At 43.3% G+C, this 27190-nt stretch overlaps 1 protein-coding gene and 1 long non-coding RNA gene across 5 annotated transcripts in view; both read right to left on the bottom strand.

Moving 5' to 3' along the window:
* The window catches only part of LOC122539999 (rho GTPase-activating protein 27), a 231739-nt gene that overhangs the window by 94410 nt on the left and 110139 nt on the right, over positions 1–27190 (bottom strand). The window lies entirely within an intron of this gene.
* LOC148141808 (uncharacterized) lies at positions 15722–24389 on the bottom strand. Its single transcript, XR_015752512.1, has 2 exons — positions 24221–24389; positions 15722–16945 (listed from the first exon to the last, which is right to left on the bottom strand). It is a non-coding gene; the product is annotated as an uncharacterized LOC148141808 (long non-coding RNA).

Genomic DNA, 27190 nt, shown 5'->3' with positions numbered 1-27190 from the left:
ACCTGTTTCCCTGTTAGGCCTCTTGCATTGAAATAAATGCAGTTTAATTTATCAATCCTGCTTGTTCTCTGCTTTTTCCCTGCCTGCCCTGACTGTTTGACTCACTTCTGTTCTCAACTGTACCAGTCTCAGATTGATCTGGGTCCCACCCTCCCACCTTACTAGAGCCTCCCGAGCAGCTCTAACAAATCTCCCTGCCAGTATATTAGTCCCCTTCCAATTTAGGTTCAATCTGTCCTTGTACAGGTCACTTCTACCCCAAAAGAGCTTCCAATCACTCAAAAATGTGAATCCTTCTCCCATACATCAGCTCCTCAGCCATGCATTCATCTGCTCTATCCTCCTATTCCTGCCCTCACTAGCTCATAGCACCTGGAGTAATCCAGATATTACTATTCTCGAGGATCTCCTTTTTAAATTCCTGCCTACCTCTGTAATCTCCCTTCAGAATCTGACCTTTTCCCTTCCTATGTCGTTGGTTCCTGCTGGCCCCCCTCCGCCTTGAGAACATTCTGCACCCTCTCTGAGACATCCTTGATCCTGGCACCAAGGAAGCAACACACCATTCTGATTTTTCACTGCTGGCCACAGAAACGTCTGTCTGTATCTCGGACTAGACAGTCCCCTAACACAATCGATCTCTTGGAACCCGATGTACCCCTCATTGCATTAGAGCTAGTCTCAATACCAGAGACTTGGCTCTTTGTGCTAAGTTCCTCTGAGAATCCATCACTCCTATATTTTCCAATATAGCACACTTGTTTGAAATGGGGATAGCCTTAGAAGGCTCCTGTACTACCTGCCTATCTCTCTTACTTTTCCTGGAGTTAAGCCATCTATGTGACCATATCTGTGACTTTTCTCCCTTCCAAAACTGCCATCCATCACACCCTCTTGCTCTTGTAACTTCCTTATTGCCTCTAACTGTTGCTCTAACCGCTCCATTCGATCTGATAGGATTTGCAACCAATGGCATTTGTTGCACATATATTCCTGAATAACACGTAAACTCTCTCGAAACTCCCACATCCAACAAAAAGAGAATATCACTCAAAATGGCCATTTTTACCTCTTCTAATCTGCAGACCCAGAAAATAGCACCATCTTATTCCTCTACAAAACACTGCTCCAGGCTAACTCAATACTTAAGGCTTATATTTTTAATATTTTTATTATCTCAATAAAACATATAATCAAAGAAGAACCAACTCTATTCACTACTTGCAGACTTACAGCAAGGCCCCAAGGCCACACTTAAAACTATTCACTTATCCGTCTGTGCTATGACCTCTCCCAAACAGGTTCCTCCAAGATCAGTTATGAATCTCACGGTTTGTTAATTTTCCCAGATGCACTCCGATGATTGTACAATCACGCACATAGCATAATCATATTATGCTGCATGCTGACCAGCAAAGTAAAGAAGGGTCAGCCAGAAAAACAAAATACAAGGTGGCTGTTGTGGTTCTGTGTCAGCTCTTTTGATTCGGAGTTAGAAGGTTGTGCATTCGAGTCCCACTCCAGGACTTGAGCACAAAGAAAAAAGTCAAGGCTTGTCCCCCAGTGCAGTACTGTACTGGGGGCAAGTTACAATTGTCAAAGCCATCACCTTTCAGAAGTAATCAGACACTTTTTCTCAAGGGGAGCCGAGTCATTATCCCCATTATCCTGACCAATATTTATCGCTCAATGGACATCACAAAACACACCATTTAATCATTATCACATTGCTATTTATGTGAACTTACTGTGTGCAATCTGGCTTTGTGTTCCCATGACAGTAACTACCCTTCAAAAAGACTTTAATTAGCCATGCAGGGTTTTGTGATGTTTGGTGGTCAAAGATTTCATATTGAAATAAGTCCATAGAACTGGCGTCCAGTCACCCAGTCACCCTTTATTTGCATGTGCATCGTACTTGACACTGGCCCAGCTTCTTCACAGCCAGCTCTCAGAGTGAACAGAACCTCTGACACTCCTCTTCGTATTTGTCAGCCAGATTAACAGCCCCAGTCAGGGAACTCATATTCTCTGTGTTCCACCTGGCTGACCTCATTACAATCACTTCACATACAAATACAAGACTTTAATTCCAGTAGCCAAAAGGTTAACAATAATGGTGAATAATTTGGAGACTCAGTTCCAGTGACCAGCCTGTTGGAATTTTCACAATTAAAGAGTAAAGCCTCCCCCTCAAACACTAGATTGCACAGAAAATAAACTCAAGTGGAGGGGATTTACCATCTGACACTTAGGCCTAATACTGTTCACAAATAGTTGCTAATTAAAGAAATATTTTACTGAGCTACACCAGCAAAATAACCACTGAGAAATTCTGCACAGTTCAAGTTCAGAAGCTACCTTTTCCTAAACTTTCAGCCCCAAGATAATTTTGTCTATAAGAACTTCCTCTACATTGTTTCAGTTTGAATACTCTCCCTGCAACAACTATTTCACAGCCATTCTAAAATACTGTACAGGATGCACAGGAAGCGATGGGAGGAAAAAGAAGAAGCAACCATCCGCTGACAGTGTCCAACGGTTTCAGCTGCAAGCTTTTTAACATAAAAGAAAAGACAGACAAATGCTAAAGGGTAACCAAATGTCAATCATGTCCTTTACCTGTGAATAGGCTGCAGAGGTCAAGCAGTGGTCCATATTTTTTGAACCCTGGAACGCCATGGGAATAGCATCAGGCATATCAACACAAAGTACAGTTTTGAGCAGTAAACATTTCACATTGTGAAGTCCATCACAACACTATAAAAGGAGGCTATAATTATCATAACTGACTGTGGCGTCATTTCCTGGCTCGATTTCAGATCAGGACATCAACTGCAAAACGGAACCTTTTGGCTGTCAAGAAGCGAAAAAAAAAGGCACATCGAAGCTCAAAGCTTCCTGAGTCAATCACATTAGTGCGTGAGCGGCGACAAAAAAAAAAGGAACAGAACACTTTCGGACTAATTTGATGGTTTCTGAATTCGACATGCATCATTGTACAACTGCTGCATTTGATATATCGACATATGCAAGAAATGTATTTATAAATCAAGAATAAAAATAAGCTGGAATAATTCAAACAGGTCAGGCAGCATCTGTGTACGGAAACAGAGGTCAAGTTATAGCTTTCTGGTCTTTTAGATTTCCAACATCCATACTACCTGGGTTTTGTATACACATTTATTAATAGCCAATCAGAAAATTAAAAGGAACCTGCAAGTTATGAGAACATTGTGTTTACAAAGATTTAACAGCAGAATCACATCCGCTCATTGTTATTGATACTCGATACCACTTTCACACCTTTTCAACAGTTAGATGGTGTGCACAGCGAAACCAGAAACTGCCAGAAAGAGCAAAGTGGCTGATTAGTCACTTTACTGATAAATGTTCCTTCAAAAAAAACATCCTGGTGTTTCCCTTTTTGTATTACAAGGAAACAAAGAAGCTGTTTAAGTCCCAATCACAAACCGTTCTGAAACGACTTCTCAGAGGTCATAAAAGACTATGAACTGCATATTCTCCTTATCAGATCTAGCTCACGCCTCTTTGACCTTGTACCTCATGGTCTACAGGTTGGCATACTTCCCTTTTCTCACAAATACAGTAAACAAAATGTTTCTCCAAACTATACCTGAATCTGACCATCGATTGTATAGTACCACCTTGTAGAAACAGAGGTTTATTTGTTCCACCTCCTTAAAGCTGCCAGGGTAACAGGCAATCTGGAGTCAGTCAGGGACAGAAAAGTTCCTCATAAGACCTCATAAAATGTTTCCCTGACATCCTCTCAGCACAACCCCAGCCTAATCCTCCATTTTATGACATACAACCGAGTGATATGGAGAAGTAGACCACAGGGTTAATGAGCTTGATCCACCATTCAGTATAATCATGGCCGGTCATTGACATCATCTCTCCTATCCTGTTTATTCCCCATGTCCCTTGATTCCAAGAGATCCAAAAAAATCTGTTCATCAGTCTTAAAAATATTCAGCAATGGAGCACCTACAACACTCTTTGGTAGAGAATTGTAAAGATTTGCGCGCATGTACGTGTCTGTGTGTGCAAGTGATTTCTTCCCTTCTCAGCACTAAAATGATCAACCATTGCACCTGAGACAGCATCCATGTCCTCAATAAACCACGAATGAAAACAGACTCTTCGTGTGTCCCCTGCAGAATCTTATACATTTCAGTAAGATCATGCCTCCTTTATCTAATTTCCAGAGAACCTCGACCTAATTTATTCAGCCTTTCAACATAGGCCAACCCCATCAACCCAGTAACAAGTCTAGTAAGCCTTTGCCATACTGCTGCAATGTAAGGATATCTTTCCTCTGGGGTGTGACACATAATGGAAATCCAGATAGATATTTCTACTGGATCGTGCTTTCTACCCTACTGGTGGCATTCTTTAAAAAAAAATGTCAAAAATTTGTCAAACATATTTGTCTCTTTCATAAAACCATTTTGACTTTGTCTAATCATACCACACCTTTGCCTGCATGTTGTTAAGATTTTCTGATGACTGATGTCAAGCTAACTGGTGTGTTTATGTTTTCTCTCTTCCTCCCTTCCTCAATTGTGGTGTCACATTTGTTTCAGCCCCACACTATTTGCATACACCATTAACAAGTCTCACTGTGCCGCAATTTTTGACAACTGTCGCTCAGTCTTGAGCTTGCTGGTGCTTCAACTTTGTCCTGGAGTTTCTAGCAATTGATCTCCAGGACACTACTATGAGCATCTTAGGAGAAAATCATAGGGTTCAAGTTTAAAAGAAAATCTTTCATTTTCAATTTCCTTCACTGGGGGCAAAACTTTTTCCCTAAGAGGGTTTAAAGGCTGTTTTGTAATCTAATTAGACAGCCAAGACGCTGCTCAGTTGCGAATATTTGGAGAAGGCAAGGCACTACAAGAATGGTCATGTCAGGTGGTCAATGGCAGGAACGTGGGAGTGGAGGTGAGAGATCACATGATAAAACTCCAGGAACGGTCCATTCAGGATTGGCAGCCCTACCTGTGAAATCAGATGGGCACTTCTGACACCCCCCAGTACCCTTGGGCATTAGTAAACCACACCTGGAATACTGTACACTAAGTTGAATCACTGATTATGTCAAAGCAATTCCAACAAGATCCACTCTACTCATTCCTTCGATGAAGAGATGGTGATGAAAGGTTTAATAGTTTGAGCCTATATGCTTTGGAGTTTAGAAGATGGTAACCTTACCAAAAGATCCTGAGGAGACTCAATAGGGTTGACTGTTTTTCTTGAGTAAACAAGAACTTCACAGAACAGTATTAAGATGGAAGTGAAGAGAATTCTGTTCCCTCACAGGATGTGTGGGAATCTCTTCCCCAGGAAGCAGTGGAAGTTGAGTGAGATCGTTTATTGATCAACAAGGAAGCCAAGGATTAAAGACGACAGACAAAAAAGTGGAGTTCAGGCCACAATCAGGTCAGCCATGAACTAAACAAATGGTTAGAGTAGGCTTGAAACCCTAATGGCCTACTCCTGTTTCTAAGTCTTCCAAGACCAGCTTGATTGAATTTTCACACTGCCTATTAAATGGAGCTCAGTACCACCATCCTAATCATGTGGGCAAATGTTTAAATAGGTGAACAAGATTTTGACACTGGGTCTGGATCTGTTATTACCATTTCATGTAAAAATAGGAGTGTGTACTCGCAGTTACGGGCTATAGCAGAGCTTCTCGCAGGGATGTTTGGAGGGTATTTCCAAACATCTTTTGAAATTGTTTTTGGATGGAGTGGGGGGGGGGGGTAAGAGGTTGTTTGGAAAGGGACTTTGAAAATACTTGCTTTGTGCTAGGTGGCTGCCACATTTCTCTACATTACAATAGTGACCACGCTTTGAAAAGTTCTTAGTGTATTCAGCACAGAAAGTGGCCATTTGACTGGTCAAGTCAATTATAGCTCTCTAGAAAGATCAATTTGTCTTGTGCCACTTCCAACTTTACTGCATGCCTCTGCACATTTTTTTTTAGGTCTCACCAGTCCTGCAACGCCCTTCTGCAGAAGTCTCATCTTAACCTGCCTCCTCCACACTCTCAGACAGTGCGTTCCAGATCCTAGCCACAAACTGCATCTAAAAACATTGTGCCTTATGTTGCCATTTTGCGAATCACCTTAAATCAAGTGCCCTATCAGTCTCTATTCTTCCATCAATAGGAACAGTTTCTCTCCACTGACTTCACGATCTGGAATATCTCTGTCAAATCTCCTCTCAACCTTCTTCTCTTCAAAGAAGACAATCCCAACTTCACTAATCTATCTATTTAACTAAAATTCCTCATCACTGGAGTTATTCTCTGAAATATTTGCCCTGAATTTTGGTTTCAAATGCTTCACCACTAAGGTTTGCAGTTGCTGGGATTACCTTTGTGAACATTTTTGAACAATCTCCTGCAAACACTCCTATAAAAAGGAGGATTTGAGAATTACGCCTATTGCTTCCATATCACCATTTTAATATCCCTTAGTATCTAGCCAACCTCATAACACAATCACATACATGCACACTGAACATAACTTGGAATCAGAGTAGGAGGGAAAGTAATACATTCTAATATCAAACTACTTTCGTGCTATCTGTCTTTTGTGATTCTATGTGCATCTTGGCATTCCTGTCAGGTACCTCTTGGTTCCCACAATCCTGTCAAGTTAACTTAAACCATTTCCAACAGCACAAGGAAATTGATCCAAGTGCAACTTATCAGGCCTGAACATATCACATTTCCAAGGAATGGTTCAATGTTCCAGGAATCTACAATTTTCCTCCTGCACCATTTCTCCACATTGGCGGAGTTAGAGTTCAAGTTATAGAGTCAGACATGTACAGCATGTAAAGACCGTTCGGTCTAACTTGTCCATGCCAACAGATATACTACATTAACATAATCTCATTTGCCAACATTTGGCCCTTATCCCTCTAAACCTTTCTTATTCATATACCCATTCAGATGCATTTTAAATGTTGTAATTGTACCAGCCTCTACCACTTCCTCTGGTGGCTCAGTTCATACACGCACACCCTCGGCATGAAAACCTTGCTCCTTAGGTCCCTTTTAAATCTTTCCCCTCACCTAAAACCTATGCCGTCTAGGTTTGGACTCCACTACCATGGGAAAAAAAAGACCTTGGCTATTCACGTTACCTATGCCCCTCATGATTTTATAAACCTCTACAGGGTCACCCCTCAGCCTCTGACGCTCCAGGGAAAATAGCCCCAGCCTATTCAGCTTCCCCTCAAACCCTCAAACCCTGCAAATTCTTTGTAAATCTTTTCTGAACCCTTTCAAGTTTTACAACATCATTCCAATACAGGGAAACCAACATTAAATGCAGTATTTTTAAAATGGCCTACTCATCTGTGATGTTTTCTGCTTGCTATATTAATTTAAATATGATACTGACAGTAATGCAGAGATTGCTACTTTTGTGATCCTGCTTGCGAGTTTCCTACTTACTTCCCTATATTCTGACTACAGCAGAAAATAATTTTCTCCCCATTCACGGCATTGGTATTGATATGGATCATAACCATTGGATGTTCACCCTCTGAGTGCTCTGCAGTCATTCAATAACAACCATAAACCTGGTATAATGGAGCCAACATACCATCCTGATTCAGAGTTGCAGCCTCAGTCGCACTAAAACTGAATACTGGTGCGAAAGTGAAACACACTCCGGAACTGTTAATATACATGTCTCTTCCTTTTGGACTGCTTAGTGATCACCCATTTCTTTCATCCTGCATATCATTAAGATGCAAGATGACCACATGAATTAAGTTACTGTCCAAAGTTCTTAAACTCATGAGTGCACCACAGTACCATTAGCTGTTGCTCAAGCTCCAAAACACAGGGGTCAAGCTGCTACAATTGATGACAATATCCGCATGTGGACAATATGTGGATATCCAGGTCATGGGAAGTTTCTTGAAGTTGCCAAATGGAACAAATTGCACACTCTCCATGAGTGTGAGCTGTATTGTTATTCTTCTACATATTAGATAATAAAAACTAATGACATAAATTCAATGAATCAGAGAATGGAATTAAATGATTTCATATGTTAATTAATAAAACTGAAATTACAAGACTTAGTAATGGTGCTCATGAAACCGTTAGAGATGATTGGGAAAAATGTACTGAGTTCATGACCATCCTTTAAGGAAGGAAGTCTACATGTGATTCCAGACCCACAGCAATGGCCTTGCAAGTCATTTAGTGTCATAGAGTCATAGAAATGTACAGCACGGAAACAGACCCTTCGGTCCAACTCGTTCCATGCTGACCAGATATCCCAACCCAATCTAGTCCCACCTGCCAACACCCAGCCCATATCCCTCCAAACCCTTCCTATTCATACACCCATCCAGATGCCTTTTAAATGTTGCAATTATACCAGCCTCCACTACTTCCTCTGGCGGCTCATTCCACACACACATACACACACCACCCTCTGTGTGAAAAAGTTGCCCCTTAGATCCCTTTTATATCTTTCCCCTCTCACCCTAAACCTATGCCCTCTAGTTCTGGACTCCCCCATGCCAGGGAAAAGACTGTTGTTTCTATAAAACTGCTACAAAACATTCAAAAATAAATAAATTGGATGGGCTATTTGCCATTCACCTTGGCATTGGAAATGACATAATAGGGTCAGCAGGGCTGGGTTTGCCAAAGTCTTTAATTAATATCTGGGGGCTAACAGCAAAACTGCCCCACAAACTGTTCAAGAAACAGCCTGAGATAGTCACACTCACCAAAAGGAATGTTACAGACAATGCCATAGATAACACAAACAGCATATCTGGATATGCCCCATTCCACCAGCATGGCAGATCTACCCATAGTGGCAGTACAGTGGTATACACTTGGAAGGGATTGGCACTGCGAGTCCTCGAAACTCTAGACCCCATGTAGTCTCATGATGCCATGTCAAACACGGGCAAGAAACCCCTTCATGATTCCGGTCTAATGCTCCCCTTCCCACTGTCAATAATCCTCTGTTTTCAACACCATTTGAAAGAAACACTGAAGGTGGTAATGACACAGAATGTACTCTGGATAGGAGACTTCACTGTTCACTATGGGCACCATTGCTGGCTGAGCCCCTGAAAGCAATATAGAATCACAGAATCCCTACAGTGTGGAAGTTGGCCATTCAGCCCATGAAGTCAGCACCAAACTATAAAGAGCATCCCACCACGACAGTGGCCTTACCAAAGAGAACGTGCTAGAAAAACTGAAGGGTCTGAAAGTGGATAAATTACCTGGACCAGATGGGCTACACCCCAGAGTTTTGAAGGAGGTAGCTGAAGAAACAGTGAAGGCTTCAGTAGGGATCTTTCAGGTATCACTGGAGCCAGGGAGGGTCCTACAGGACTGAAAAATTGCTAATATAAACCCTCTGTTTAAGAGGGGAGCAAGGCAAAAGACAGGAATTTATAGGCCAATTGCCTGACCTCAGTTGTTGCTAAGAATTTGAAGTCAATTGTGAAGGAAGAGATTTCTGAATATTTGGAAGTGCATGGTAAAATAGGGCTGAGTCAGCATGGTTTCATTAAAGAACAAAGAAAATTTACAGCTCAGGCCCTCCAAGCCTGAGCCGATCCAAATGGACTGTCAATTCCTAAGCATCTGTATCCCTCTACTCCCCACCTACTCATGCATTTATCCAGACACATCTTAAATGAAGGACATTGAGGGGAGACCCTCAATAAACCTAACCTACTCAACCTTTCTTCATAGCTAGCACCTTCCATACCAGGCAACATCCTCATAAAGGGGAGGTCATGCCTATCAACTCTATTAGAATTCTTTGAGATGGAAACCAGCAGGTTAGATGATGGAGAGCCAATGGACGTTATCTATCTGGACTTCCAGAAGGCCTTTGATAAGGTGCCACACAGGAGGCTGCTGAATAAGATAAAGGCCCGTGGTGTTAGAGGCAAGGTATTAACATAGACAGAAGATTGGCTGTCTGGCAGAAGGTAGAGATGGGAGGCTGGTGACTAGTGGTGTTCCACAAAGTGTTGGGACAACAATTTTTCACTTTATACATTAATGATCTCGATGAAGGAACTGAGGGCATTCTGATTAAGTTTGCAGATGATACAAAGAAAGGCAGAGGGGCAGGTAGTATTGAGGAGGTGGGGAGGCTGCAAAAATATTTAGACAGGTCAGGAGAGTGGGCAAAGAAGTGGCAGATGGAGTACAACGTGGGAAAGTGTGAGGTCATGCACTTTGGTTAGAAGAATTGAGGCATGGACTATTTTCTAATTGGGGAGAAAATTCAGAAATCTGAAGCGCAAAGAGATTTGAGTGTCCTAGTCCAGGTTTCTGTTATTGTAAACTTGTAGGTTGAGTCAGTAGTTAGTAAGGCAAATAGAGTTAGATTAGATTTCCTACTGCATAGGAGCAGGCCCTTCAGTCCAACAAGTCCACACCAACCCTCTGAAGAGTAACCCACCCAGACCCATTCCCCACATTTACTCCTGACTAATGCACCTAACACTATGGGCAACTTAGCATAACCAATTCACCTAACCTGCACATTTTTGGATTGTGGGAGGAAATCAGAGTACCCGGAGGAAACCCATGCAGACACGGGGAGAATGTGCAAATTCCACACAGACAGTCGCTCGAGGCTGGAATCGAACCTGGGTCCCTGGCGCTGTAAGGCAGCAGTGCTCACCAATGAGCCACCATGCTGCCCGTTGCCATTCATCTCAAGAAGACTAGAATAATAAATCAGGGATGTACTTCGGAGGCTTTATAAGACTCTGCTCAGACCACATTTAGAGCATTCTGAGCAACTTTGGGCCACATATCTCAGGAAGGATGTGCTGGCCCTGGAGTGGGTCCAGAGGAGGCTCACGCAAATGATACCAGGAATGAAAGGCTTAACATACGAGGAACATTTGAGCACTCTGGGACTATACTTGGGAGTTTAGAAGAATGAGGGGGGATCTGACTGAAACTTACAGAATACTGAACAGCTTGGACAGTGTGGACATTGGGAAGATGTTTCTATTGGAAGGAGAGATGAGGACCCAAGGGGACAATCTTTGCGTAACAGGAAGACCCTTTAGAGTGGAGATAAGGAGAAACCTCTTTAGCCATAAAGTTCTGTGGAGTTCATTGTCACAGAAGGCTGTGGAGATCAGGTCATTGAGTATATTTAAAACAGAGACTGGTAAGTTCCTGATTGCCAAGGTGATCAAAAGTTATGGGGTGAAAGCAGGAAAATGAGCTTGAAAAATCTATCAGCAGACTTGATGGGCCAAATACACTAATTGCTTCTCCTATGTCTTATGGTCTAACAGTATTGGTAAATGTGACCACTGCACAGAAACTGAGGATATCCCCTAGCATGCTGCGAGACGCTATCATCATGCTAACCTGAATAGATATCAAAAAGGTCTAGCAATTCAAAACTGGACATTCCTAAGGTGCCTTGGACCATGAAAAGCAGCCAAATCTGACCACATTCTGTTACCTCATGGTCCCTTCTCTACCATTACCAATAAGCCAGGAGTCTAAGTCTGGTTCAAGAAACAGGGTATGCCAGGAACATCGCTAGTTATATCTAAAAAGAGATGATGAAAACCTGGTGAAGCTCCACTGGACCACTTGCATATCAAATAGTGAAAGCTGCATGAGATAGATCTAAACAGAGCAATCAGATCAAAGCTATGCAGTTTGTGAATGCTGGTGGGCAATGAAATAAACTAAAGGAAGCAGCTCAATGCACAATGTTCAGTACAATTCATAACTCTTGGATACTGAAGTAGTCTTTGCCAATATGCAATAAGATCTAGACAATGTTCAGGCTTGAACCTATATGCGATAAGTAACATTTTTGCCACAAAACCTCCAAGCACTGACCATCTTCAACAAGACAGGGTCTAACCATTGACAATCAGTGGCATTATCACCAAATCCCCAAGTAGTAACATGCTTGGCATTGCCACCAATCAGAAAGTGAATGGACTAGCCATTTAAGTATTGTGGCTACAACAGCAAGTCAGAGGCTGGGAATTCTGTAATAATACCTACTTCCCCATGGCTTGTCCAAAACTCAGAGGCACAAGTCAGGAGCATATTGGAATACCTGGATAAGTGCACATCCAACAACATTCAAAAAGCTTAACACAATCTGGGATAAAGCAACTGCTTGATCAGCACCCCATCTACCACCTTCGACCCCCTCCAATACTGATACAGAGTGGTAGCGGTGTGTACCATCTACAAGATGTGCTTCAATAAAAGTCTGGAATGCTGGATTTTCAAATGCACTATTGGAAGAATCACAACCATCACAGTGAGGTTTCTGAGGAATAACTACATTTATTTTCAGCAATGTTGCATTAGATTTCTCAGGAATATTTTTAAACCACAAACTCATGGTTAATCAATAAAGGTGAGAAAATTGGTTAAATAAGTAGAAAAACAAACTTATTGTTGGTGGCACAGTGGTTAGTACTGCAGTCTCACAGCACCAGAGACCTCAGGCGACTGTCTGTGTGGAGTTTGCACATTCTCCACATGTCTGCGTGAGTTTCCTCTGTGTGCTCTGGTTTCCTCCCACATTTCAAAGATGTGCAGATGAGGTGGATTGTGGATCAGTGGTGGTGGAAGAGCACAGCAATTCAGGCAGCATCCGAGGACAGGCAAAATCGATGTTTCAGGCAAAAGCCCTTCATCAGGAATAAAGGCAGAGAGCCTGAAGCATGGAGAGATAAGCTAGAGGAGGGTGGGGGTGGGGAGAGAGTGGCATGGAGTACAATAGGTCAGTGGGGAAGGAGATGAAGGTGATAGGTCAGGGAGGAGAGGGTGGAGTGGATAGGTGGAAAAGGAGCTGGGCAGGTCGGACAAGTCCGGACAGGTCAGGGGATCGAGTTGCTGGAGGTTAGAAGCTAGGATGAGGTGGGAGAAGGGGAAATGAGGAAACTGTTGAAATCCACATTGATGCCCTGGGGTTGAAGTGTTCCGAGGCGGAAGATGAGGCGTTCTTCCTCCAGGCGTCTGGTGGTGAGGGAGCGGCGGTGGAGGAGGCCCAGCACCTCCATATCCTCGGCAGAGTGGGAGGGGGAGTTGAAATGTTGAGCCACTGGGCGATTTGGTTGATTGGTGCGGGTGTCTCGGAGAAGTTCCCTAAAGAGCTCTGCTAGGAGGCGCCCAGTCTCCCCAATGTAGAGGAGACCGCATCGGGAGCAATGGATACAATAGATGATATTAGTGGATGTGCAGGTAAAACTTTGATGGATGTGGAAAGCTCCTTTGGGGCCTTGGATAGAGGTGAGGGAGGAGGTGTGGGCGCAGGTTTTACAGTTCCTGCGGTGGCAGGGGAAAGTGCCAGGATGGGAGGGTGGGTCGTAGGGGGGCGTGGACCTGACCAGGTAGTCACGGAGGGAACGGTCTTTGCGGAAGGCGGAGAGGGATGGGGAGGGAAATATATCCCTGGTGGTGGGGTCTGTTTGGAGGTGGCGGAAATGTCGGCGGATGATTTGGTTTATGCGAAGGTTGGTAGGGTGGAAGGTGAGCACCAGGGGCGTTCTGTCCTTGTTGCGGTTGGAGGGGTTGGGTCTGAGGGCGGAGGTGCGGGATGTGGATGAGATGCGTTGGAGGGCATCTTTAACCACGTGGGAAGGGAAATTGCGGTCTCTAAAGAAGGGTGAGAGGAGAAAGATTTTAAAGATGAGGTGGATTGGCCATGCTAAATTGCCCATCGTGTTCAGGGAAGTGCAGGCAGGTGGATTAGTCATGGGAAATGCAGACTCAAGGGACAGTGTGGTTGGGGGAGGGGGTCTGGGCGAGATGCTCTATTACGGGTCGGTGTTGGACTTAATGGGCTGAATGGCCTGTTTCCACACTATAGGGATTGTTCGATTCAAAGATTGATTTTTTTTTCTAGCAATGGTAAAAACATAAGAACAAAACATTGGTAAACTCCTCAAACATGGAGGAGGGGTGCACCTAAAGCTCCCTATGCACTCGAGATTCACTTTGGTTAATGTATAAGCTTTGTAGCTGTCAGCTGTGATTCAGTGGTTTCCACGCCTACTTTTAACTGAGGAGATTCTGAATTTAAATTCCACTACACATACATGAGTTCCAGACAGTTGCACCACAGCACCACTGAGGAAATACTGCACTGCTAAAGTGTCAGCTTTTGGATGGAGCATTAAACAGCTCCAATGGATGTAAAAGATCTTCAAAGAATAGTTAGAGATCTTTCCTTATGTGCTGGCGAACAACGATTTCCTCTTGTGTGTCAGTCCAGAAATAGTGATACTGACTTATTATCATAGTCACACAGAATGGAAAAAGACTCTTCAATCAAACCAGTCCATGCCAACCATAATTCCAAACTAAACTAGCCCCATCCATCTGCGCTTGACCAATATCTGTCCAAACATTTCTTACTCGTGCACTTATCTAGATGTCTTTTAAACATTGTTAACTGGACCTGCATACTCTATTTCATCTGGTAGCTCATTCCAAACATGAACCACCGTGTGAAAAAGCTGCCTTTAGGTCTTTTTAAAATCTTTCTCCTCTCACCCTTAGTCTTGAAATCACCCACCCTAGAGAAAAGATACCTTATCTACATCTGTCATGATTTTGTAAACATCTGTGAAGGTGCCCTCTCAACCTCCTCTGCTCATCACAGCCTCTCCTTATATCTCAAACCTTCCAATCCAGGCAAAATTCTGGTATGTCTCTTCTGAATCCCTTCCAGCTTGATAATATCTTTCCAGTAATAAGGGGAGGGGAACTTGTCACGGTCTCATCAACGTGGTGCACAGCCTCAACATAACATCCCAACTTCGAGACTCAAAGGTCTGAGCAACAAAGGCAAGAATGCTGAACACCACCCTGTCTATATGTGATGCAAATTTCAAAGAATTGTGCACCTGAACCTCTAGGTCTCTCTGTTCCACAACACTTCCCAAGGCCCTCCTTTTAATTGTACAAGTCATGCCTTGGTTTGTTTTACCAAAAAGCAATACCTCACGTTTTAGCCAAATTTAACTCCATCTGCCAATCTTCAGCCCATTAACCCAATAGATCTCTTTGTAACCTTAAATAACCTTCTTCACTGCCCACTATACCAACAATTTTGGAGTTATCTGCAGTTGTAGGGGTCATCCTTTCAGGACTGAGATCGGATCTTTTATTTTTAAAAATGTTGTGAGACTTTAGAATTCTGTCTGAGAAGGCAGTGGAGGTGAGCCATTGAATGGGGATAGATAGATTCTTGTTCGAGAGGGGAATCAAGGTTTAAGAAGGGCAGATGGGAATGTAGAATTCAAAACACAAACTAATCAACTGAGATCTATTGATTGACAAAACAGAGTTGGCGGGTTGAATAGTCTGCCTGCTCCTATTTTGCACAGTCAATACTCCCTCAAAACACTCTCGCTAACAAGAAATGATCTGTTAGTGCTGCTTGTGTGTGTTTGTGCTGTCTCCATGTTGGCTGATTTTCCCTTCATCAAACCTGCAGCCCTTCAGAAGTATTTGATTAGTTGTACAGTACTTTGTGACACCAGAGATTGTAGAAGGTGCTCTAGAGACGCAAGCTCTTTAAGTTGTGGTAAAACAAAAAAAACCTGTTGTTTATTCATCATTGCTACCCCAACCACTCAGTCAATAATCACAGAGTACAGGCCTGAACCATACAGTTCAACAAAAGTTAAATTTTTATTCTGTGCTTAATTAGTCCATTCACAAGTGACCAGGGTGTAATTGTTGGTCCCAATACCTCAGGTTCAACTATTTGTAGGAGGATAGTAGTCTTGCATTTTATTCATTGATTTCTTGAAAAGTGCTCAGTGACAGGTGAATTCAGGAATATGATGTCGCTGCGAAGCCAACCATGGTAAAAGAGCTGGCCAATATTTATTATTTAGAGTGTACATTCAGGCAAGTGGTGTCAAATGCTGGGCATTCTAATGAGGAGGGGAGTAAATTGCAAACAGAAGGTAAGAGCAAGATAGCCTCATGCACAGATAAAGCAAATGGTTTATCATGGCTTCCAATGGATGCCAGAATGTACATTCCTTCCATTTTGGAGCTATTGAGGTCAGGTCCTGTCGCCACAACACAATACCCATTTATCTCTTTATGGCAGGGAATTTTTCTGTGGTATAATAGAAACCCTAAGTCATCTTTAACAGTGTACTGTTAAATCCAAAAAAACGTTTGTACCACAATTGAAATCTGAAGGGAAGCCAAACTCTCCTTATATTAGATTGCGTCAGTGGGCTTTGAAACAATGTGCACTTGAACAAGTGTACATTCTGTCGATGATAAAGAGATTATAACAGAACCCTTGCTGTGCCTCAATGCTTGTGTTTTTACAAAATATTCCTCTCTCCCGACACTAAAGTGGTCAGATAGAGAAGGTAATGAGGGGGACGGGGTGGCAGTACAGACTAGAGAAGACGTTGGATTGTTGGAGAGAGGGAATGCCCTCAAGAGAAAAACAGCAACAATCCTTTGGTGAGAGTCGAAAAGCAAAAACATAAGATCAATGTCTCCATTTTTGAGAGGAAGCTTCAGGGAAAAAAAAAATCAAGAGAATTACAGAGATGTGCAAGTGTACAGATCGGTGATACTGGGTTGAAGGGACTTTATATGCGATATTCAACAGAAAACAGTGTCGCCGCAGGGGAACTGGGTTTGCCTGTTCACCGATTTTTGAAGACGGCACAGTATTAATGTCACTGATCTGGTCTTTCTGCTGAAGTTAAATGGGGGTCCATTCAGTTATTGAACCATCCCCAATGTCTCAAAGCATGCAAATTTAGATTTGTTTCTGTAAGAGACGTCTTTGACTTGTTGGATACAGTCAAGCTCCAATGTTTGCTTCCTTGAACAGAACCGAACTGCATTTGGGCCCTGTATATACACAAAGATATTTTGTATAAATAGAGTACATTTTTAAAACTTTAAAAAATTGACTGTTATGATAATCCAAAGGCTGACACTCGGTGGAGACTGGTTCAAATCCCACCATGACACTCTCTGAAATTTAAATTAAAATAATAAATCTTAAATAAAATGCTAGTCTCAGTAAAGATATGTGAAAGTTTCCTGTTTAAGGGGGCAATTTGGATGGCGATCATCCTCACATGGAAGAGTGGGAAGGAAGGATAGAGGGGACAGTAAACCGGCCGTGGGAAGGAAGGACAGAGGGGGCAGTAATCCAGCCGTGGGGAGGTAGGATAGAGGGGGCAGTAATCCGGCCGTGGGAAGGAAGGACAGAGGGAGCAGTAATCCAGCCGTGGGAAAGTAGGACAGAGGGAGCAGCAATCCGGCCGTGGGAAGGAAGGATAGAGGGGGCAGTAATCCGGCCATGGGAAGGAAGGACAGAGGGGGCAGTAATCCGGCCGTGGGAAGGAAGGATAGAGGGGGCAGTAATCCGGCCATGGGAAGGAAGGATAGAGGGGCAGTAATCCGGCTGTGGGAAAGAAGGATAGAGGGGGCAGTAATCCGGTTTTGGGAAGGAAGCATGGAGGGGGCAGAATATTTCAGACTTGGACACAGCAAGGCTGGAAACAGAAGTGGATCTTATTCAGGCAGAATAGTCGGAGAGCCGAACCCTGCCACTTTCCTGCCTTTTCCCAAATAACAGTGTGGGGCAGACAAAGCTGAAGCTTCACTTTCTGCCCCACTGCCAATGCAGGAGCTTGAGTACTCAATCAGCAATCATTCAGGGGCCTCATTCAACTGGGGTGCGAGTATTTCAAGTTTGCGTGTGACAAGAATATGTCAGGCTACCTGGTTAACCAGGGCAGGCAAGATGTCAGTTTCAGGGCAGGGATCACGGAATCTGCACTATCATGTGACTAACTGAGGGACTTTATTTCTGATTTATTCACAGGATAGGCCAGTAGTTACTGCCGCAAGGCCATTTAAGTGTCAACCACATTACTGTCGGTCTGGAGTCACGTGTAGGCCAGATGATGTAAGGACAACAACTACTTTGTCTTAAAAAGACAGTGACTCAGATGGGTTTTTCCAACATTAACATGGTCATTATTAGACCCTTAATTCCAGATTTTTTTTTAAAATATGGAGTCATACAGCATAGACACAGATCCTTTGGTCCAACCCGCCCATGCCATGTTTCCCAAACTAAACAAGGACCACTTACCTGCATTTGGCCAATATTGCTCAAAACATTTTCTATTCTTGTACCTGTCCAAATGCATTTTAAATGTTGTAACTGTACCTGCATCCACCACTTCTCTGCAAATTTTAAAAAGAAACACCAGGTTACAGTCCAACAGTTGGACTATAACCTGGCGTTGTGTGATTTTTAACTTTGCCCACCCCAGTATAAACATCGGCTCCTCCACACCATGACTCTGCTGTTCATTCCACATATAAACCACCCTGTGCATGAAAACATTGCCCCTGAGGTCCTTTTTAAATCTTTCTCCTTTCATCCAATTCACAATCGTTGGAGTGAAATAATTCGCATCTCAGTGCTAAATCACCAACCCTTTATCTTGACACTGTTTCTGCAGAGGAGAAAGTGAGGACTGCAGATGCTGGAGAGCAGAGTTGAACAGTGTGGTGCTTGAAAAGCACAGCCAGTCAGACAGCATCCAAGGAGCAGTTTGGTGGGTGTGGACCTAACAACTCGGCACCACCCTCTTGAATTTTCCTATCTGCCCATCTTCCTTGCCACCTATCTGCTCCATCCTCCTCTCCGACCTATCACCTTCACCCCCAGCTTCATCTACCTATCACATTCCCAGCTACCTTCCCCCGCCCCACCCTGCTCCCATTTATCTCCCACCCCTCTTGGGCCACCTCCTCATTCCTGATGAAGAGCTTATGCTCGAAAAGTCAACTCTCCTGCTCCTCAGATACTGCCTGACTGGCTGTGCTTTTCCAGCACCACACTCTGACTTTTTCTGCAGATCAAGGATCTAAAGCACAATCTCTTAGGAATCTTGTATGTTTTAGTGAACTCACTTCTCACTGTTTGAAACACCAGAGAGCATCAACTCAATTTATTCATCCTCAACCTAGGACCTATCTTTGTTGCACTGCCCCCAAAGAATTAGAATTAGAATTAGAATCCCTACAGTGTGGACACAGGCTCTTCGGCCCAACAAGTCCACACCGACCCTCCGAAGAGATCAAGCACGTCTTTCTTAATTACGGAAACTTCACACAGTAACCGCAACGTGGTCCTAAAACCTATACAAGTGCAACATGTCTTCTTTATATAAACCAGTTCTGAGCACGAGTCACACTGGACTCAGAACATATTGAATTCAAATTCCACCCCAAATTAAACCCAGAAACCCCTGCCATCTTCCCTGCTGGCCAGGACCTCCCTCATGTCTTTGTGGTGACCTTTATTCAATTGTAACATTGTTACATCTGATTGCAGCTTCTCCCTCTCAAACTGCACGGTAAATTCCATCATATTATGGCCAAAGGACATATTACAGCACAGAAACAGGCCGTTCGGCCCTCCAAGCCGGCACCGATCCAGATCCTCTATCTAAACCTGTTGCCTATTTTCTAAGGATCCATATCCCTCTACTCCCTGCCCATTCATGCATCTGTCCAGATACATAGAATCATAGAGATGTACAGCATGGAAACAGACCCTTCGGTCCAACCCGTCCATGCCGACCAGATATCCCAACCCAATCTAGTCCCACCTGCCAGCACCCGCCCCATATTCCTCCAAACCCTTCCTATTCATATACCCATCCAAATGCCTCTTAAATGCTGCAATTGTGCTAGCCTCTACCACTTCCTCTGGCAGCTCATTCCATATACCTACAACCCTCTGCGTGAAAATGTTGCCCCTTAGGTCTCTTTTATATCTTTCCCGTCTCACCCTAAACCTATGCCCTCTAGTTCTGGGCTCCCCGACCCCAGGGAAAAGACTTTGCCTATTTACCCTATCCATACCCCTAAATTTTGTAAACCTCTATAAGGTCACCCCTCAGCCTCCGACGCTCTGGGGAAAACAGTCCCAGCCTGTTTAACCTCTCCTTATAGCTCAAATCCTCCAACCCTAACAACATCCTTGTAAATCTTTTCTGAACCCTTTCAAGTTTCACAGACGACCAGAATTGCATGCAATATTCCAACAGTGGCCTAACCAATGTCCTGTACAGCCGCAACATGACCTCCCCACTCCTGTACTCAATACTCTGACCAATAAAGGAAAGCATACCAGATGCCTTCGTCCCTATTCCATCTACCTGCGACTCCACTTTCAAGGAGCTATGAACCTGCACTCCAAGGTCTCTTTGTTCAGCAACACTCCCTAGGACCTTACCATTAAGTGTATAAATCCTGCTGAGATTTGCTTTCCCAAAATGCAGCGCCTCGCATTTATCCAAATTAAACTCCATCTCCCACTTCTCAGCCCATTCGCCTATCTGATCAAGATCCTGTTGTAATTTGAGGTGACTTTCTTCGCTGTCCACTACACCTCCAATTTTGGTGTCATCTGCAAACTTACTAACTGTACCTCTTATGCTCGCATCCAAATTATTTATGTAAGTGACAAAAAGTAGAGGACCCAGCACCATCTTAAATTACGCTATCGTGCCAGCCTCTATCACCTCCACTGGCAACACTTTCCAGGCACCCAACACCCTCTGCATAAAGAACTTTCTATGCATATTTCCCTTAAACTTTTCCCCCTCACCTTGAACTCGTGACCCCAAGTAATTGAGTCCCCCACTCTGGGAAAAAGGTTCTCGCTATCCACCCTGTCAATACATCTCATGATTTTGTAGACCTCAATCAGGTCCCCTCTCAACCTCGTCTTTCTAATGAAAATAATCCTAACCTACTCGACCTCTTCATAGCGCATGCCCTCCAAACGAGGCAACGTCCTGGTGATCCTCCTCTGCACCCTCTCCAAAGCATCCACATCCTTTGAATAATGTGGCAACCAGAACTGGACACTGCTCCCAGGGAGGGGGGGGGGGGGGGGGGCAGGTTCCTTCACCTTAAGCTCCATAAGAACATCTGCCTCATTACACATCACCAAATCCAGAATTCCCTGTTCCCTTATGGGCTGTACCACAAGCTGCTCCAAAAAAAACATCTTATAGACAGTCCACAAATTCCTTTTCTTGTGATCCACTACCAAAGTGATTTTCCGAGACCACCTGTATATTGAAATTTTATACCTGGGATTGAGTTTCAGAGCCACGAGGTCATGTTTCAGCTGTACAAGACACTATCATGGCAGGATTCAAAGTGAAGTCCCATGGAACATTACCTGAGTCTCAGGATTAGCACGCCAGCAATAATACCTCGAGGCCTCCTTCTGCCCTACCCTTGCCCTTGCTGCTAAACCCCTACACCCCTCTTCCCATGTTCCCCATCCCATGACACCATCCCAATCCCTCCCCAGCAAACACCAAACCTCATCCATGGATAATGCTCTGAATCACCGGTAGCAGTCAACACCCAGGACTTCCTCATCCCAGGGATCTAGTTCTGATAGGAAGTTCACCAATCAGCTTCCTGATTGCAAGAAGATCTGGCAGTCTTTCCCATCTGCACAGGGCGTGATTTCCCTCCCTCCAAAACCGTAAGATACCACTTAGAGAAACTAATTTCCTGCTTAGGGAATCAAGGTCAAAAGGATGTCACTTTAAAGTTATAGCTGGGGTTTTAATGGAGGGAATTACAAAACACACTGTCAAAATGTAATGGAAATCAGACATTTCAAGACTGTGGTTGAAAGTTTCAGTGACATAGTCAATGAGCTCCACATCAGGTGAGGGATATGGAATGGAGGCAGGCAGACAAAACTGAGGAACAGATTCAATATGAACTAACTAAATGGTCAAACTGGCAGAAAGGGAAGAATGGAGCTACTGTTCTTCCTATTCAGACTGAAACATGAACTCACCTGCACCCTGAGCAATGCATTAATATTTACGGTGTGGGGCACAGGGAATTTATATACCAAATTATATTCTAATATGGTTCCTGTACTATAACTCCTATATAACCCTGGAATACTGCATTGGAGTAGGGATGAAAACACAAACAACAAGCCTTTAGAAATGAAACAATTAACCACCAGGAATGATGAAGCTGTAGGTCCGAATTGACAGCAGAGCTAGAAGCGTCACATTATTTGAGTAGGTTAGTAACACCCTTGCCACAATTATTTGAATTTCTTTGATCTTGTCCATTCTTCATCCCTTTCCAGAGGTATTTTGTTTCAACTGTATTTCCATACAGCAGGGCTTAGCAACCTGTGACTCCTGAGCACAAAGTTCACTTAAGTACCTGTTGTGACTCTCTAACCCTGATCGATCAAACATATTTTGATAGTAGTTAAATGCTTTGTCATAAAAAGAAACTATTGTGAACAAAGCACATGAGAATAAAATATTGTTAGCCATCAGTTTGTAAAAGGAAACCTTTAAAATGCGCTTTTGTTTTCCATTATTATTGCCAACATTGAAGCTTTTAAGATATTATGCTAATCGTAAAAATTTTAAAAACATGACCGTTCTGGTTAAGTTAGCCAAGCCCTGCCAATGAATATCAGTTGATACTTCACCTCTTCTCCAAACCTCTAATGCAGTGACAAACCTACTGTAACTCCAGCCACAGTAGCAGACACGTGGGAATATCACCATGTGCAAGTTCCCATCCAAGCCACTCACCATTCTGACTTGGAAATGAATCACTGTTCCTTCAGGATTGCTGGGTCAGAATCCAAATAGCATTGTAGGTCTACCTACAGCATATGGACTGCAGCAGTTCAAGACAACAGCTCATAACCACCTTCTCAAGGACAACCAGGGACAGGCAATGATTGTTGGCTCAACCAGACATGCCCTGATCCCACAAGCAAATAAAGCAAAATTAACATCCATTCGAGAAGGTGGGTAGAAGCCTCTAATTTACTCCCCTCAAAGAAACAGCACTTTTAATACTGGCGCATACTTAGCAAGGAATTGTTTCTGTCAAAGGTGTGGCACAGTTCTTTCTCGTGGCTTGTGTCGATTATAACCAAGATATGCTGTAAAGTAGCAGTCAAAATTGCACACAAAGGACATCACATTACCCAGTCACTGTCCAATTAGTTTGCCTGTCAAGTAGGATACCCTCTGTTATATGATGGCATCACAGACTATGTTTTAATGGTTACATAAAGAGGGTTATTAATCCAGACAACATGGGTTCAAATCTCACTGTAGCACCTTTCAATGTTGAATTCAGTTTAAAAAGCTGAGAATGGACTTATTCGATCTTTGTGAAAAAAAACCAAATTGGTTTCTCAATGTCTTTTAAAAGAAGGCAACCTGTTATCCTTATCCTGCTGACTCCAGGCCCAACATATAGTGGGGGCTGACATTTTAACTGTGGTGTGAAGTAGTCTAGCGACCAACTGCTAAGGGAAATCAGGAATGGATGATAATTAAGAGACACACCCACAATCCAAGAACAAATTTTAATAACTATTGTTCAGGCATGGCTATTTGGACAAAGCACCAGGGAACCAGCAACTGAACACAAATCAATACATTCAGAAAAGAATACTGGTGAGACACACTGCAGTATCAGTGACTCCCAGCCTGTTTTCAGTTCCAATCAGGTCATATTGCTGAGAGCACACAGTCATTTTGAAAAGAGTGCTGTATCTACAACATACATTTGCGTACACTGGCTGGACTGGTTTTGTTTTGGAATATGGGGCTGTAGAGTGAGTCAAACACAGACAGCTGTCATTTTGCTTTTCGATCAGCTGTGCTGTCTGTGGCTGACAATTATTGTGACCTTACACAGTCAGAGTTTCACACAATTCACAAGCCACCAGTGTTTCCTGCTACACTACAAGGAAGAGATGTATTTCTCTCAGTGCATCTCAGAGTTGGGGAGCTGTTGTAAAAATACCTGCTACTTCCTTGAGCAGAATAATGTTTAGGAAAAGGAGCCATGATGAAAGGATTTTCACTCCAAAATACAACTGAGAAACTAATCTGTTCAGAAATCCGAGTGTCCTAAACACTACATAGCTACAAACATTCTGCGTGACCTATCAATAATGCACCACACCCAGGTTACCCTAACTCCACACACAAACTCCTCTCCCTCAAACTCTCCTTGTCACTAGCCTAAGAAAACAGGACAGGAAGGAAAAGAATTCCTTACCAACTATTGAGACATGCTGTGATTGAAGCCAAGTCTGCTGCTTCTGTTAAACCCACTGGGGTTACGCTCTAAATCCTGGGTATGTCTCCCATGAAAAGCAAGTGCTTTGAGTCCTGGACTGCTTTCAGCTAAATGCCTGGCGTTGAAGTGGATTACAGCCTTTCCTGTACCGTGAGCACATAGCATGGCTGGCTTAAATCACGCCCCTTCCAATGACTGCAGAGCGCAGTGACACAGGTACAACACTCCCTCCACCTGAATGGGAGGAGCCTAGTAATTCCTTAAAGCAGTGACAACAACCTGATTAAATTACACACACACGGGCCTGAGAGGGTTAGGAAATCCCTCCATCCGCTCAGAATTCAACAAGAAAGTATCTAATTCATTTGACATGGCATTGAAAGACAGGTTGTTTGACTGCAGCAAGCTTTCGATTTTTATCAATGCTTGTCCAGTGAAGTGAAGCCAGATTTATCCAAGCTTTAAGGCAACAACAGCATTGGGATTATCCAGGCAAATAGCCGTTCTTCCATATTCTTTATCACAGAATCACAATGGTACAGAAAGAGGCCATTCAGTCCATTGTGCCTGGACTTGCTCTATTTCCGAGGGCCAATCTCTTGCCTTTTCCCATTTCAATTCACATTCTGATTTGATTTGATTTATTGTCATATGTACATAAGTACAGTGAAAAACTTTGCTTGCAAGCAGTACAGGCAGATCATAGTAAGTAAGGATGTACAGATTATAGGGTGGGGGAAAAAAACTTGGACAGAGTAAGTCATATAGTTTACACCGCACAGGATGTGTGCAAGGCAAGAACCACATTAACAAGACCAGCATTATTTCAAGTGGAGTCCATTCATCAGTCGAATGGCGGGGAAGAAGCTGTTCTTGAACCTGCTGGTGCAGGTGTTAAAGCTTCAGTATCTTCTGCCTGACGGAAAAGGTTGTAGGAGAGCATTACTGGGGTTGAGCGGGTCTTTGATGACGTTGGCAGCCTTTCTGCAGCAACGAGACATGCAGATAGAGTCCATGGATGGAAGGTTGGCTTCCGTGATGGACTGGGCTGTGCACACAACTTTCCGACATTTCTTACGGTTCTGGGCAGAACAGTTGCCGTACCAGGCCATTATGTACCCAGATAGTATGGTTAATATGGTGCATCTGTAAACATTGGTGAGGATCATTAGGGACATGACAACATTCCAGAGCTGCGTGAGGCATTATCGTGCCTTCCTAACCATCACATCTATGTGGGAAGTCCAGGACAGGTTGTCAGTGATCATTACTCCTGGGAACTTGATGTTCGCAACTCTCTCAACCTCCACTCCACTGAAGTGGATGGGGGCATGTTCGCCTCCTTTTTTTCCTGAAGTCAACCATCAGTTTTTTTTAGTTTTGCTGACATTGAGAGAGAGGTTGTTATCATTGCACCACTTCACCAAGCTCTCTATCTCCTTGCCATATTCTGCCTCCTTGTTGTTAGATATCTGTCCTACCACAGCGGTGTCATCAACTAACTTGTAGATGCCGTTCATTCGGAATTTGGCAACACAGTCATGGGTGTACAGGAGGGGACTGAGGACCCATCCTTGGAGGGCTCCAGTGTTGGAGGTTATTGTGGAGGAGGTGCAGTTGCCTAAATTCACTGATTGCAGTCTATGGGTCAGGAAGCGGAGGACCCAGTTGCAGAGGGTAGAACAGAGGCCAGGGTTACAGATCAGTCTAGAGGGGCTAATGGAGTTGAAGGCGGTAGTCGATGAGCAGGAGTCTGACGAAGGTGCCCTTGTTGTCCAGATGCTCCAGGGACGAGTACAGGGCTAGGAAAATGGCATCTGTCTGTGGACCTGTTACATCAGTAGGCAAATTGCAGGAGATTGAAGCAGGCTGTGAGGTTAGAGTTGATGTGGCCCATGATCAGCATTCTGAAGGAATTCATGATTACAGAGGTCAGATTCACTGGGTGTTATTCAAATAATCATTGAATCATATTATAGAATCCCTATAGTAATATAGCAGGCCATTCGCTATATCAGGTCCACACCAACCTTCTGAAGAGCCTCATACCCAGAACCACAATCCCTACTCTATTCCTGTAACTCTGCATTTCCCATGGCTATTCCACCTATCCTGCACATCCTCAGCCACTATGAGCAATTTAGCATGGCCAATCCACCAATGTCGCCTTGAATGCATGAAAGTGTGCAAAGTAAAATAGATAATTTAAAAAAAAAAGATTAATTCTTGGAATCTTGTGAACAAATTTGGAGATTGGGCAATTCTAGCTGGCGCTCTCTTGTGTACTTCAAGGATTTCCACCTCCCTCTCCATTTATTCTACAACAGACATCACTAACACTGGTCATTTAGTATTCCTCTCTGTGCTGTGTTTTGCTGAGCTTAAATCGTCTCTACTTATTTGGCTGTACAGCATTTTAAGATGTCCCAATATCATAGAAAGTGCTACATAAATACAATGTTCTCATTCCTTCTTGAATCTCCATATTCTGAAGGATTCCATTCTAATCTTTCCAGATTTTTAAATGTTCTCCCTGCACTCCAGAATTGGATGGCATTGGACCTGCTGTGCTTTTCCAGCAACACATTTTTATCTTCCTCCAAGGATATACAAAAGTAAAAGCAAAATACTGCAGATGCTGGAAATCTGAATCAAACACAAACTTGGAGGTCCGAAGGTTTGATTTTGATTTGATTTATTATCGCATGTACCTGGATACAGTGAAAAGATTTGTTTTGTATGTGCTAAACACAGGTCATACCATACAAAGTGCATTAGGGTGACAGAACAGAGTGAGAAATACAATGTTTCAGCTGCACAGAAGGTGCACATACAGAGAGATCAACATTAAATTTAAAATTTGAGAAGTCTATTTAGCAGGGAAGAATCTATTCTTAAATCTGTTGGTTCAAGGACATTGGTTAGGCCACTGTTGGAATATTGCATGCA

This window comes from Chiloscyllium plagiosum, unplaced genomic scaffold (genome assembly GCF_037043375.1).
Source record: "Chiloscyllium plagiosum isolate Xiang-an unplaced genomic scaffold, Cpla_swu_hap1 HiC_scaffold_32, whole genome shotgun sequence".
Classification (NCBI taxonomy): Eukaryota; Metazoa; Chordata; class Chondrichthyes; order Orectolobiformes; family Hemiscylliidae; genus Chiloscyllium; species Chiloscyllium plagiosum.
This window is presented reverse-complemented; position numbering and strand designations above follow the sequence as displayed.